Genomic DNA, 13,822 nt, shown 5'->3' on the forward strand with positions numbered 1-13,822 from the left:
AGAATTGAAGGAAATAGACCAGCAGAAATCTCTTTATATTTCCTAATTTCTTATCCCATAAGGATTTCTTTGGGATCACCTTTATCTTTACTATATTAAAAAAAAAAAAAAAAAAAAAAAAAAAGAATACCAGTGTTGGCTTTTTTTTTTTTTTTAAGTAGGATTCCTGGTACTGTAACACTGACTCAAAGACTAGACTTTTTTTTAAAAGATGACTTATCAGGTAGTCTAATCTGTATTCCTGCCAAAGCAAGACTATTCCTGACAATATTAGCACATTGCCTATTCTTGTTTTAGCTCTGCCAGGGCCCAGAGCCTCAGCTCTGCCCCCCTGCACATCTACAACACTGTTAACAGCTCTGGGAGGGGTCTGCCAAGAACCACACCAGCACTGAAAACCCCGGCACCATTCCTGGTGGGCAAACTGTTCATTCCCTGCTCAGCAGCCCAGACTTGGAAATAGAACTGATGACTCACAGCTTGGGGGAAAAAAAAAAAAGCCTTTTAAAAAAAGCGTGATTATCTAAATCTTCCCAACCCCGTGCCTCCACTTGTGCTGTGACTGACTGAGCAGGAGCTGTGCCTGTGGTACCTGGCTTCACAACAGCAGCATTCCAGCTTCCCAGCTTATCACCAGCATTCCCAAACACAGCTCTGGCTCCTGCTTTCAAGCCATTTCACCGAGCCACTCTTGGTGTGGAGCACAAAATAAAGTTCTGTTCAAGCCAAGCCTGTCTGCTCACATAATTCCAGCATTTGGTATAAGTGAATTTTGGCCATAGTGTATCTACCTGAATTTCATTTCTTTGAGGGGTAGCACTGCTGCTATTTCCATTTAAAAAGTGAGAAATTACATCACCAGAGGCTAAGACAGACCCACAGAGGCAGCAGCCCCTGAGAATTTAACACTTTGTTCTGGCTCTGAAGAGGATCTCAAGGGACCCACCTAAGGCCACATAGGAAGCTCCCAGGGAAAAAGAACAACACAAACAAAAAAGAATAAAGTCAAGCATGTGTCTATTAACTAACTGATTTCTAAAACCACAAATATGGTGAGTAAGCAGATCACATTCCATATTGCAAAACACAGAACCACGCAAGCAGTCTGCAGCAAGGACACAAAACAGATATGTAAAATTCTTCCTGAAGGATATGGGTGACTAGAGAATGTCTCAAACAGCTGAAGTTAAGAAATAATTTTCAAAAAAATCATCAAATAACTGGTTCTCAATATTAAAAAGAGAGGTGTGTTGTGGGAAATATTTTAGAAATGCCATGGTTAATGCTTTGGGGCAGCTGTAGGTTAGCACTGACATGGTGATAAAGAAATATTGGGCTGAAAACCCAAATAAAAGCTGGTTTGGGGACTGTGGGGCACGTGCCCCACATCTTCTGCTATGTAACACTTCACTGCAATAATTATGTCAGTTATTATATTTATAACAACATTTCCCTGGGAGACTGGATTTGCAACATTCCAACTAAAGGCTAAACAATAAATAAATTTTTTTGGGGCTGGCCAAAACAAGCCAGCACAATCTGGATGGAGATGGCTGAGGGCACACACCAGCAGGGCACTGACCAAACCTAAAAGCAAGTTCCAGATAGATTCTGATGGAGCAAACCCAATCCTCTAGAAATAAAACATGAGAAAAAGGGGCAGAGCTCTTCCTCAACTTACTTCTAACAGTTTTCACTCAGTTAAGAAGTTTTGTGTTTCACAGAATGGCATTTTTTTTACATTCCAGAGACAGAAAAGTGCACTGAAAATTGTTCTATTACAGGGGGGCTTTTGCTGAATTTAATCACTGCTGGGAAGAAGGGTTCATGAAATGAGACAGGTTTTATAGGACAGGCACTCCAGTCCTGACTGAGCACTTCCAGTGGGTTACCACAGCATTTCACAACCATCACTGAGCTGCCCTTAGTTTACAACAGTGGCACAGAAAAGTGTTGAAATAGCAGAGGATTTTTATAAACAATATTGAAGGAGGTCAATTTTACAAAAAACCACAACACCAAACTCAAGAATGGTTTCAGGTGTTGATACCATTTCCTACTATCTTTATTATTTTCTGATATGGCTAAAGATTAGGCCACTGAATGTAAAAATCTTCTGGAAATGCTGCATTTATACAGCTAAATAAGAAGCAATCCTTTCAGTGATTGAGCTTGCCTTGAAGCCACAGGATTTCTAATGAGCCACCTCCAAGAGAGACTGCTCAGCACTTGTGTGAACATTTTGACTCAGAAACTCTAAATCAAAGCTGCTTTACTGTAATCAATATCAAGAAAAATGGAAATTTAAATTTCCATTGTCCCCATCATTTTTATACCCATTCTCTAATCATAAATGTGAAAATAAGTTGTATTTAAACTCCCTGGTGTTTCTGTGCTCATTAAACAATTTGGTATTTTATCCGCCTCAGCTTCTGGGCAAGTATCTGTTTTCTCCACCAGAAAACAGAAAGCCAATTGTATTTCCATTAATTATAATCAGAATCCTTATCCTGTTAACAACCTATCCCAGGAAACCCTATCCTGAGAGATGAGCTGAAAGGCTTGAGTAGAGCACGACAATCCCATGGAGTTTTCTGCTGAGCAACTTGTGCAGGATCAGCTCTGCAGCACTGATGGATTTCCATTTTTAACATAACTCACTTCCAGACAGATTTTTAAAAATTCTAAATTTTATTTTAAAAGTCTGGTTAGTATATCTACAAAGTTCAACACTAGGAAAGATTTGTAATCCTCAGTTTAAAAACCTTGCTAGCAATCAACAGTTTAAATTGTGAGCACTTTTAATATGAGCAGAATGAAAAACTGACATGAAAACTTAAGAAGCTGGTACTCATAATTTATTTCTCAGAGTACCAGATGCTCAGAACATTTGTTTCTCTCTCAGTTAATGATTGCACAGAACAGTAACTGTCTCACAGGACCCAGAGTGTTAAAGTAGCAGGGCTAAACAAGTGTAATCTCAAAAATTAATCCCAGTTCTTTCTGCAGAGCAGGAGGTTCTGGGATTATCATTCTGTTAATATTATCTGGGTAACAAGAGCCAATAAATTTCCCCTCTCCTCCCTTCTTTAGGAATTAAGCTTTCCACCTACACTCTTCCTTTAAAGGGGATCAAACAGTGACTATTTTAACATAGTGCTCAGAAAAAATGGATACATTAAATGCCATCACATTGAAGACAAGTGCTGCAGAAAAAGCTGTTTTATTGATGTATTTCTTCCTGCTTTCTCACCCTTGCTAGACACTTCCACTATATCCACCCTCCTTTCTACAGCATATTCCACACAAACATGCATGTTGCTCATTTTGTGCTCACAGGAATCCTTCAGTCACTTAAATCCATTTGCTTCTTTGCAGAATTTGACCCAAATATTCCTAGGGAAGTTTTACCACCACAGGGGTGGATCGTCTTTTTTTTTTTTTTTTTTTTCTATTGTATCTATAATCTTCTCTCTCCAGGAAATTAAATACTCCCACCTCCACCCTCACCTACATTTTCAATTTGGCAGCTATCTGCAACTCTATCCCTAAAAATTGGTTTGATGTTTGTGGGAGAAGCTTTCTACAAAGAAAAAAGGAACCCAGTGCTATCATTTAAGAATTTAATCAGTAATTAATAATCAAAGCTTCTCCTGCCACTCCAACAAACAGCCCAAAACCAAACAAAGAGGGATTAGGAGATGTGATGTTGAGATTTGGGTTCATCTGAATATCTGGGAGCACACTCACTTTCCAAAGAGCTGTGCTTGCTCCTGGGAGCACTAGGTAAAAATCCAGTGTCTAATGGCTGCAAATGAGTATCAGATGCTGTTAGCTCATCCCTGTGTGTCTACCTCCAAATTCCCTCTTTTTAGAGAGAGATGAAAGCAAACCTGCACACCACTGTCCATCTGTGATCTCTAGCTCAGCACAGCACTTCCAAAGGATACAGGGGAAGAAGCAGACTGTGCACTGTCTTTTATTTAACTGGATGTTTTTAAAGTCCCTGTTTGAATAATCTCACCAGGGTGGTCACATAAGAGATATTTAAATGTAATGTGAGAAGGGAGGAGGCGGGAAGAGAGAGACTCTTGCTTTTGGGAGACAAAAGGTATTTCTGTAGCTCTAAGCCTTGCTGTCTTGTGAGAAACTCCTACAGAGCTTTAATCTTTATCACATTCTATCAAAGTGCTACTTTAAAATTAATTTCAGTTAAAAGAAATTAATCTTGGCTACTCTCAGCCTTAAGCACAAAACAACTAATTTTCTAAGTTCGTTCAAACACAAACAAGGAATTGTTGTTTTCTACAAAACTTTACCACAAGCAATCCAGCAGCATGAAAGCAGTTCTGCACCTGGAGATGAAATATTTCCTATCAACAGTCACAGTTTTTAAACATCAGAAGCACCAGATTAGGGCTTTGCTGCAGGATAAAGTAGCACAGAACTTCTCATTACCTGGTCCAAGTCCCAGTTTCAGGAGCACTGGTTTTTTAAATGTTCTGTTTAAAGAGTTTGGCACTTGCAATCTCAGCTCTACAAAATAAACCCAAGGCAGGATGGCTGAGGGTCATTCCAGAGGGTCCAGCAGATTTCCCCTGGCTGGCTCTTCTTTCCCAACAGTTCCTGTGCCCGATGCCATGGGTGACAGCAGGGTGACAGCAGGACACGTTACCCTGCTCAGACTTCCTTTCACGGGGTAAGAGGGCTTTTTATGCAAAGTACTTTCCAGCCCAAGCTTGTTCACACTAACTAAAAAAGCTGAATTAAGAGCTAATCAAGTCTGTAATTCCCCTTTACATTCCATCTCACCCTCAGATCGTGGTAAAGGGGAAAGAAAGAAAGAAAACATGTTACCTTCATTTAAACAAAATGAAACCTTCTCAAACTGTGGCTCCCCAGGGCAGCTGCAGCTGAGTTTGAAGTGAACTTAAACTCTGCCAGTGCCTCTGGGTAGGCAGAGCTGCTGCAACCAGTAGTGTAATGCCCTTCACCACAGGTGACAGCTCCTACGTAAATAATGAAACAGCAGAAGTCAAAAAAATAAAAAATAAAGGTCTCTGGATTAAGATTACCTTCCCCTAGAGACAGACAGAACAGTATTATATCTCATTTTCAGAAGTCTTGAGACATATTCTGCTGTTGAAGACCTCTGTGTTAGTGGTTAATGAGCTTACACAGTTGCACATGGCATTGAAGGTGCCTTTTCATCCAATTTCATGCAGTTTCTCTGGGTGTATCTTACTGACTTCAAACAACCCTCACAGCTGGAAGAAGCAGAACTGCAAGAGGCATTTTGGGATATGCTTCTTTCTGTTCAAATCTTATCCTGGTACCAGCAGCAGGACTTTAAAACCCGTCGTTATCTTGCCGTATGGGGCACATATTTGCAATATGAGTGAATTGATAATTATATTTTCCCTTGTTCTAAAAATAAATTTAAAATGGGAGTGGCTGCCTCATCAGCTAAGGGAGCTGAAGCAACAGAGCAAAGTCCTTGAGCTGTTCCCAAATCAGTGAGCAGCCACATTCCTCCTGAGCCGGCCGCGAGGAACCTGCGCTGTGGGGAGGGAAGGGGGAGGAATCTCCTTTCTCTGCTCGGTTTTCACCCCCGGAGATTCGTGCTAAAGCAGCCCCAGGTGTTGCTCTCACAGGGAATTGGGTTTTAGCCTAAGGACTGAAAGGCCCAGGAGAGCCATTATGTTTATTTTTCTGTATCCTCCTCGAAATAATCACGAGGCAATTTTTGCTCCCGCTCAGTTGTGACCATGTACAAGAGGAAATCCTCAGCTCTCAGTTCCCAGGGAAGGGACTGCTGCCCTTATTTATTTGCTGTGTAGGGATCTGCAATAGCATTTATTAGGTGAGAAGAATTTCTCTGCTATCAACCTCCCATCCCTAGATAAGTCTGAGAACTTTACAAATAGGGCTGCTTATGATTTACTGGGCTTTCAGCAACGGCCACACGCATGTCACAGGTGAGTCCCTTGAACCCTCAGGGGAACAGGGCAAGTTTTATCTCAACTCCTTTTTAACTGACAGAAAATCAGCTTTTAAAGAGACTCTGCTGCAGCTGTTTACAAAACTTTCATGATTTAAGGTACAAGTAAAGAACAGGCAAAGTTAGACAACACTTTTAAAAAACACACAATCCCTTTTAGTGCTACCATTGGAGAATATTCCAAATAAAGAACACTGCAGTCTCCAAACAAAATTTGCACAGGGAACCTCTAGACTTAGGGGATCACTATAGAAATATATATATTAAAAATATTTTAAAAGCCTTTGCCTGTAAGCTGCTGATTGTGTCTCCAAATTAATCCAGCTTTATTCCATTTCCCTCCTTCCAGCTTTAAGTGCTTTTTCCTGGACCAGCACAGTAACTCTTACTGCTCATTCATCTAAATCCCCTCTAACCCTTTAGATGGCTTGTGAGATACTGACTCGTGGGCAATTTCTTATCTGAAATATCAGAAAAACTGCCAGATATTTTCATATTTTCAAACTCCATTGGTGTAAAGAAATTTCTAAGCCAAGAGCAAGGTTTTATGTGCTATAAATCAGGGACCATAAACTGATGAGGGACCATCAAATGCAATTCCTAACAACTGTACAAGCAGCACCACTAAAGTAAACTGAGAAGGAAAAGCCAGACAAGAGGGTTTTGTATCAAACCAGCAAAACATATTCAGGCCTGTGAGTAAGGCAACAGCTGCAACTCCTCTGGGGAGATCCACACGAGCAGAATGAAATGATGCAGCTTCATTTTCAAAGTGAAATCAATAGAGCTGTTGCAGCAGGAAGTTTTTATTTTAATGCAGAAAATAAGAGATTTATGGCAGTGCCAGGAGAAGAGAAAATACAGCAGAGGTGTTTCGTGAGCTACAGGTACTTCATTATGCAGTGATATTTATTCTTTTAGGTATGGAAGTCTAAGACTCTACAATCCCATAAATGAGTAAATTCTTTTATTAACCACATTTGGGGAAGTACTGCACTACTGTAGTCTAAAAACCCATTATTAAAATTTCTAGGACTTACTGGAATTGCCATTCAGGGAGCACTAAGTCTATCCAGAATCAATCTCAACCTGTTTCATCAGCTATCTTCAAACCTCAGGGGGTTTTTTAGAGGTCACGTAGCTGCCAGGTCCCTTCTGGAGCTGCTTTTTCCACCTTTTTGAGCCCTCATTCTCCAGGCCATATGGTTGGTTTCTCAACTCTTGTTCACCTCCCTCAGTAATGATTTGGTTAAAAACTTGAAATTTGTCATTCAACAGATGGTCTTTTTTGCTGCACACCACAGGTCCTCCTCTCCCGTTCATCCCATGGGGTTTATGCCAGTGTATCCTTGTTATTTAAATGAAACCCATCTGCACCCAGCTTACATGATAACTCTTAGAGTGAAGGTGTGGATTTCCAGCACGGCTGACTTTTCCAGCTGGGGAGTCCCCAGAGAAGGTTGGCCTCCTGTTTATCATTTCCCTGCTTCATCCCCAGCCATATGACCCCTTTGTTTTGCCCTGCACAAGCTCTGGTGCTGTTCTGACTTCATAAACTGGTCCAGGGAACAAATCCCTTTGGGGAAGGGAATAAATATTCCCACTGCCTTAGGCCCTTTCAGCAGCAGACACACTACATCTGCTCAGGGAAATTGTGAAAGACGACTTGCAGTGTGCAAGAAAGAAAGAAAGAAGTTTTGTTTTGAAGGAGCCATGTGTGCAATCTGCTGTCCCCTGGCTGGAGAGCTGCCAAAAGAGCTCCGGCATCAAGGACAAACGTCAGCGCCGTCCCTCAAAGGCACAGCACACAACTGGCCCGGCTGCAGGAGAGCTCCAGCTCTCTACACCACCCAAACCTTGGGCTGCCTGAGCCCCCAGGGGCTTAAGGATTACACAGGACAACCCTGGGCTTCTGTGACAGGGACAGAAACTTCTCTGGGCTGTCAATTATCGCCACTGTGCCCCTGCTGCGACACACTCTGCACAGCAGAGACCTCCCCTACCACTTACATCTGCACTTGAGCTGGAATCGTTTTTCCTACGGAAACTTTATGTTCTGGTCCTTTCGCCTTGGCTAAAAAACTGGAGCAGAAGTTTAAATGTGACACTTTTTCCGCTTGGTAAGCAGCAGGGAAGCACTCATTCTGCATTTCTTACTTTCCGGAGGTAAAGTAGATCCCAAAAACCGCTCAAGGAGTTGAAAGTGCCGTTTCAAGCGGGGCTTAAAGCAAACTAAGCCTGCAGTGCCACCGTAAGGGGCAGTCCCGCTGTCCCTGCCACCTCCTGCGCTGGCATCAGCTGGCTGCTGCCTGGTCTGCTCCTTCTCCATCAGATCTCTCTCCTTCTGACATTACCCTCGAGATAACAAGTGCACCCAGCCGAGCAGAGCAGAACCAGCCCTTCAGCAGCACACAGCCTCACCCCGCTTTACACCCCTCATAAAAAAAACTCTCTTAAATAAAAATCTGTACAGATAGAGGGTTTGTCTTTGGGTTAAACTAAGCCTTATCATCACCTGTACTTCTCACCTTTAAGGTATTTCCAAAAGGTCCACATCTCACCTTGCTGTGCTTTGCTTGTTTATCTCAACTCCTATTTATAGTCTTTTTTTTCCCCCCCTGCATTAATTACCAGCAAACTCGCCGACTTCGCCGCTCTCCGTCTCCTAGCAAAGACATTTTTGCCCCGCTGCCTCCCTGCGAGCCCCACGAGCAGAAAATCGCCGGGTTTGGTGGGTCCTGCCCAGGCACCAGCTGTGAAGAGTTAAACCCTGGGGCCGGCAGCCTTCACCTGCGCTGCCCGTGTCACTGATAAGGGACATTGGCCGCGGTCACGGCCGAGTCCTCCGCTGGGAGAACGGGAGCTTCGGGGATCCGCGACTCCCGACCTCAGCCCGGCGGGACCTTCAGGGAACCCCGCATCCCTTCAGGGACCCCCCGAGCCCCTTAAGGGACTCCGCATCCCTTCAGCCCCGGTGGGACCCCTCCCGAGCCCCTCAAGGGAGTCCCGCGCTCAGCCGGCCGGGACCCTCCGAGTCCCTCAGGGAGCCTCAGCCCGGGGGAGCCCCGCGCCTCCTCAGGGACTCCCACGTCCCTCAGTCCCGGCGGGACCCCCTCACGCCCCCCACACCGTCCCCGCTCACCTGGGGCCGCCGGGGCAGGGAAGGGCTCGCTCACCCCCGGGATGGGGAGGGAAGAGGCGCTGCGAGCCCAGCGCCGAGCCGGCCTGCGACGGCGGCGAGCGCGGCGCCTCCACCAAGTTTCCGGGCGGGGAAGAAAGTCGAAACCTACGTGAGAGGAGGAGGAGGAGGCAGCGCAGCCGCCCAGGTGTCACTCGCCCGCCCGGCACGGCTCAGCCCAGCCCTGCCCTCCCCTCACCGCCTCCGCCTCCTCCCCCTCCGCCGCCGCCTCCCCGGGCCGCGCGCGCCCGGCGGCCTCGGCCCGCCCCGCCAGAGGAGCCGCGGCGGCTGGGGCGCGTCCGGGCCTCGGCTTCCCGCTGCCCCCAGGGCATCCTGGCTGCCCTCGGGGCACGTCCCGGGCCTCGGCTTCCCGCTGACCCCGGGGGCATCCCTGCTGCCCCCAGGGGCAGGTCCCAGGCCTCGACCGCACTCTGCCCTCGGGGCACGTCCTGGGCCTCGGCTTCCCGCTCCCCTCAGGGCATCCTCGGCACCCTCGGTGTGCATCCCGGGCCTCGGCTTCCCGCTCCCCTCAGGGCATCCTCGGTACCCTCGGTGTGCATCCCGAGCCTCGGCTTCCCGCTCCCCTCAGGGCATCCTCGGTACCCTCGGTGTGCATCCCGGGCCTCGGCTTCCCGCTCCCCTCAGGGCATCCTCGGTACCCTCGGTGTGCATCCCGGGCCTCGGCTTCCCGCTCCCCTCAGGGCATCCTCGGCACCCTCGGTGTGCATCCTGGGCCTCGGCTTCCCGCTCCCCTCAGCGCATCCCCGCTGTCCTCAGCGCAATTCCCCCTCGAGATATTCCCACTCCCCTCAGAGCATTCCTCCTTCCCTCAGGGCATCCTGGCTCCCTTCGGGGCATCTCAGCTGCCCTCAAGGCAATCCCCATCCCCTGGGGGCACCCCTGCTTCCCTCATGTCAATTTCCCTTCTGGCAATTCCCACCGCCCTCAGGGACAATCCCTGCTCCCCTCAGAGGAAAAGATGGCACTGGATACCAGGGAGTGCTGATTTACCTGTCATTTCTATAAACTCCAAGTAGTTCCAGGTTCCAGTGTTCCTATTAAGGCAACTCCCTGGAACTCTCCTGCTTCCAACCAGCAAAATGACAAACCACACACATGGGGTTTAAAAGTTTCCAAACTGTGTTAGCACTATGTCCAAGCTTGGAATTCCTCCCAAAGGAAGAGACCAACCCCGCAAGGCCCAACCCACCATAGCCTCTGTGTTACAACTTCTTTCTCTTGTTCATCACACAGCCTTGGAATTGCTCTTTCTGCAGACAAGAGGGTCATGAAGTAATAAAGAAGATGGCGTTTGTGACAATAAAGAGAAGAAAATAGAACTTTGAACCAGAGGAGGATTTATTAGGAAGGGAACTTTTGTACACTGAGAGGTAACGTAGTGTGGATGGAACTAGCACACGCCTGTCTGCATTTGATCATTTAGGATGTCACAGAGTTGCTGATACAGACCTAAATGGAGGGAGGAGAAAGTCCTTTCCATGTCCTGAAAACACCTCTGCTTTAACAGGGCTGGGCATCTGTGTTATTCATTCCTATTCAATAAATGAGAGAAGAGACCATCTTTTATTTCGAGACTGGAACTAAATGATATTTAAGGTCCTTTCCAAGCCAAGCCATTCTATGATTTTATATCAGTTTTTAAATTCAATTTGTCCCTTTTGTGTCAAATTTTCTATGGAGTCTTTCTGGTTCATTGCTACCTCATTAATTCATTCTGTTCCCTGTTTTTTTCTGTTGAAGTCTGACAATGAGGGACTGTGAGCTGTGCTTGAGAGTGAGTGAGGGATCTTTGTGTTGCACAGGTGAGGCTGTAGGAGGTACACCATGTACTGAAAAAGCAGCAAGGTGCTTTCATTATTTTATTTACTTTATTCTTGGAAATCTAATGGAACTGAGGCACACCAGCAATCCATCTTTGCCCACATGAGATCCATGTTTCCACAGGACATGAAGTGTAAGGTGATTTTGTAGGGCTCAGCTGAGAATTATGATCCAGCTTTGCACACTCATTGATTTTGGTTCGGATAAATTAAATGTCAGATAGGATTTCCTTTGAAGCACCAAAGCTTAGGAGGCTGGGTAGCATCCATCAGATCATTGTGAACAAAAAATATTTTAGGAATAAACCTGGAAGTGTATAGCCAGCTCAGACATGAGCACCAGAACCTGGTGCAGAGACATCAGGCTGGGTGTGCACCCCAACCTCACACCTGAGCCTGAACTCATCAATCCAGAGCTCATTTCTACTCAACAGCCTGGCCTGTAAACAGGCAAAGCTTAAGCTGAGCTCTGTAGGGCTGGAGAACTCCCAAGAGAAGAGGTTTAAACCTTAGCACAGAACCATTCCCTCTTCTGTGCAGCTGTGGTGTGAGGCCAGGAAACGTGTGGGTGAACCTGGGGAATTGGGGAGACAAACCCCAGGGAAATCTGAAATGGATGCAAATCTTCAGAATGAGGAATTCTGTCAAGTTAGCACTCTCTGGAGATTTTTATCAGGTGTTTCTGGGTGGACAGTGTGACCATACATAATTAAGATCTGGTGAAAGTTTATTGTATAAGCGTGCTGGAATTCTGGTTTGGTTTTGTAATAAAGGAATCCCACTGAGTCATGGCTACTAAATGGACTCATAGAGGACACAGGTCTCTTCTGCAGAGCTAACACAAATGTAAGGAACTGAAATTAGTTTGTTTTTTAGCCCAGGCAAAAGCAGCCACATCTTAAATAAGGCTTGCCTTGATGACACGAAGACTTTACTGTGTTACTGGTTCCTACCTGCTCCTGTTCATGCCCTGGCAACAAGGCACATCAACCCTTAGCTCTGCACTATGAACCAAAGCAGGACACTGATCCAGCTGAAAAGCAAACCAGGTGAAAATCTCTATAAATATATTTGATCTTAAATATATAAACACATTTAAAATCGATGGATATATTTATGAAGCCAAATGGAGTTCCCCAATCTAGTTTATAATTCATAGGTGGAATGGATGGATGAGATTCTTCCCTAGAAATGCTAAGGAAGCAGTCAGAAGGGCAAAGTGGCTAAATATGAAACTGATCCTGGTGAAGAAGGATCCCAAGCCACAGCTGAATATTCAGTTTGCAAAGTGTAAATTAATTGCTCCACGGGATTGTTGTGCTGGCAATTAATGTGTTGTGTAAACCTGAAGAGGAGGCTCAGATGTGTTTTGCATGGAAAGCATCTCAATATTTGGGAGAAAAATAGTTTCTGGGATAACACTCAAATGTTGACTTTGGTTAAATTGGTGTTGGTGAGAATCTCAGCCAGCTGTGCCTTCTCTGGCACCTCTCACAAACCTCACACTCTGGTCTACTGATTTTGAAATGCCAAAGTTCTGCACAACTCAAGGAGTGTTTATTTACTAGCACTTCTGCTGAATTACTTGTGTAGCTTTTGAGAGCTGCAAAGACTCTCTATCACAAAATCCAGCAATCTCTGGTTAAGTTTTATCTGCTTTCACTGCTGATAATTTCCTCTGTGTGATTTGTACAGTAACCTCTGTGTGGGAAAGATTAATGTCCATACTCCTGTGCAGTGCATGTGTCAGGATTAAAATGCAGCTTTCTGGCAAACAGAATTTAAATATCAACTGAATAAATTTGTGTGTTTGCAGATTATGAATTCTTTTATTTCAGAAGATTCAGACAACTTTTTTTTTTAATCCAAAATATGGTGTTCAATAAGCAAAATAATTGGAAAAATAACAGCAGGAAAATTGGATGAGAAAGCAAAAACACATCACACAAAGATTTACAGATGAGTTTAATCCCATTAAATTTGCATGAACCTTGGTAGCTGTGTGTGTGGCTGTCCTCTTGTGGGAAGGTGCAAGAAATTTACAACTGCACGGCATTAATTTGGGACTCAACTTTGATGTTTCATCACAAACAAAATTCCCAACCCACACACAAGAATGTAAACACAATTAAAAACCAAATCCCACAAACAAGGAGAGAGAGTCATCCCAGGAATTTATGATCAAATGCCCTGGAATCTCCCTTTTGTGGAAAGCAGAGTGATGGAAGCACGTGTGCATGAGGAGCAAGGGCATTCTGGTGAGCCCAAGGTCCCAAACACTTTGTTTGGATTCATTCTGCCAGATTCTAGAACTTTCTTTGTTGCTTTCACAGTGTTTTGTTCTGTTTTCTATAAATTAGTGCTACCTGTGCATTGCACATAGTGTTTTATAGGGAGTAGCTGAAGGCCCAGTGTTTGGAATTTATAAATGGGAGCAAACAGACTGTTAAGAAATAAAACACAAGAATCTTGGATGTGTTAGTAATGATTTAGGACTATTTTACATTATCTATCCTGGTGGTGTTTTATTAACAGTGGGCAGTTATTAACAATGTTGGAGTATTTTATTTGATGGATCTGTAGGATGTTTTCATTAGATGTAAACAGACTAATTCTCTGCTTCCAGAAAAGTGCCTGTTGGCAGATAGAAAGAGGGCATCTGGCTTTTCTTAGGAGGGGAAAAACCCATCTGGCTTTTTGCAGCTGAGCAGGTATGATAATATAAGGATAAAAAAAAAACACATGAAGAAAATCCCTTTCTGGGTTTGCTCTTGTGAATGATATTGATGTCTGTCTCTTAAT

The 13,822-nt window shown here is 44.8% G+C and overlaps 1 protein-coding gene across 3 annotated transcripts in view; it reads right to left on the reverse strand.

The window, feature by feature from the left end:
- LOC132334030 (ligand of Numb protein X 2-like) overlaps nucleotides 1-9,301 on the reverse strand; it is a 28,976-nt gene extending 19,675 nt beyond the window's left edge. For 2 of the 3 annotated variants that reach the window (XM_059859722.1, XM_059859719.1), the window contains exon 1: nucleotides 9,144-9,301. The gene's annotated coding sequence lies outside the window, so the exon portion shown is untranslated. Of the gene's footprint in view, nucleotides 1-4,857; nucleotides 4,988-9,143 lie in introns of those variants that run through there. The other variant, XM_059859720.1, reaches the window with a different exon arrangement.
- Nucleotides 9,302-13,822: the final 4,521 nt, after the last annotated feature.

The sequence above is a fragment of the Haemorhous mexicanus genome, chromosome 14, assembly GCF_027477595.1.
Source record: "Haemorhous mexicanus isolate bHaeMex1 chromosome 14, bHaeMex1.pri, whole genome shotgun sequence".
In the NCBI taxonomy this organism is placed as follows: domain Eukaryota; kingdom Metazoa; phylum Chordata; class Aves; order Passeriformes; family Fringillidae; genus Haemorhous; species Haemorhous mexicanus.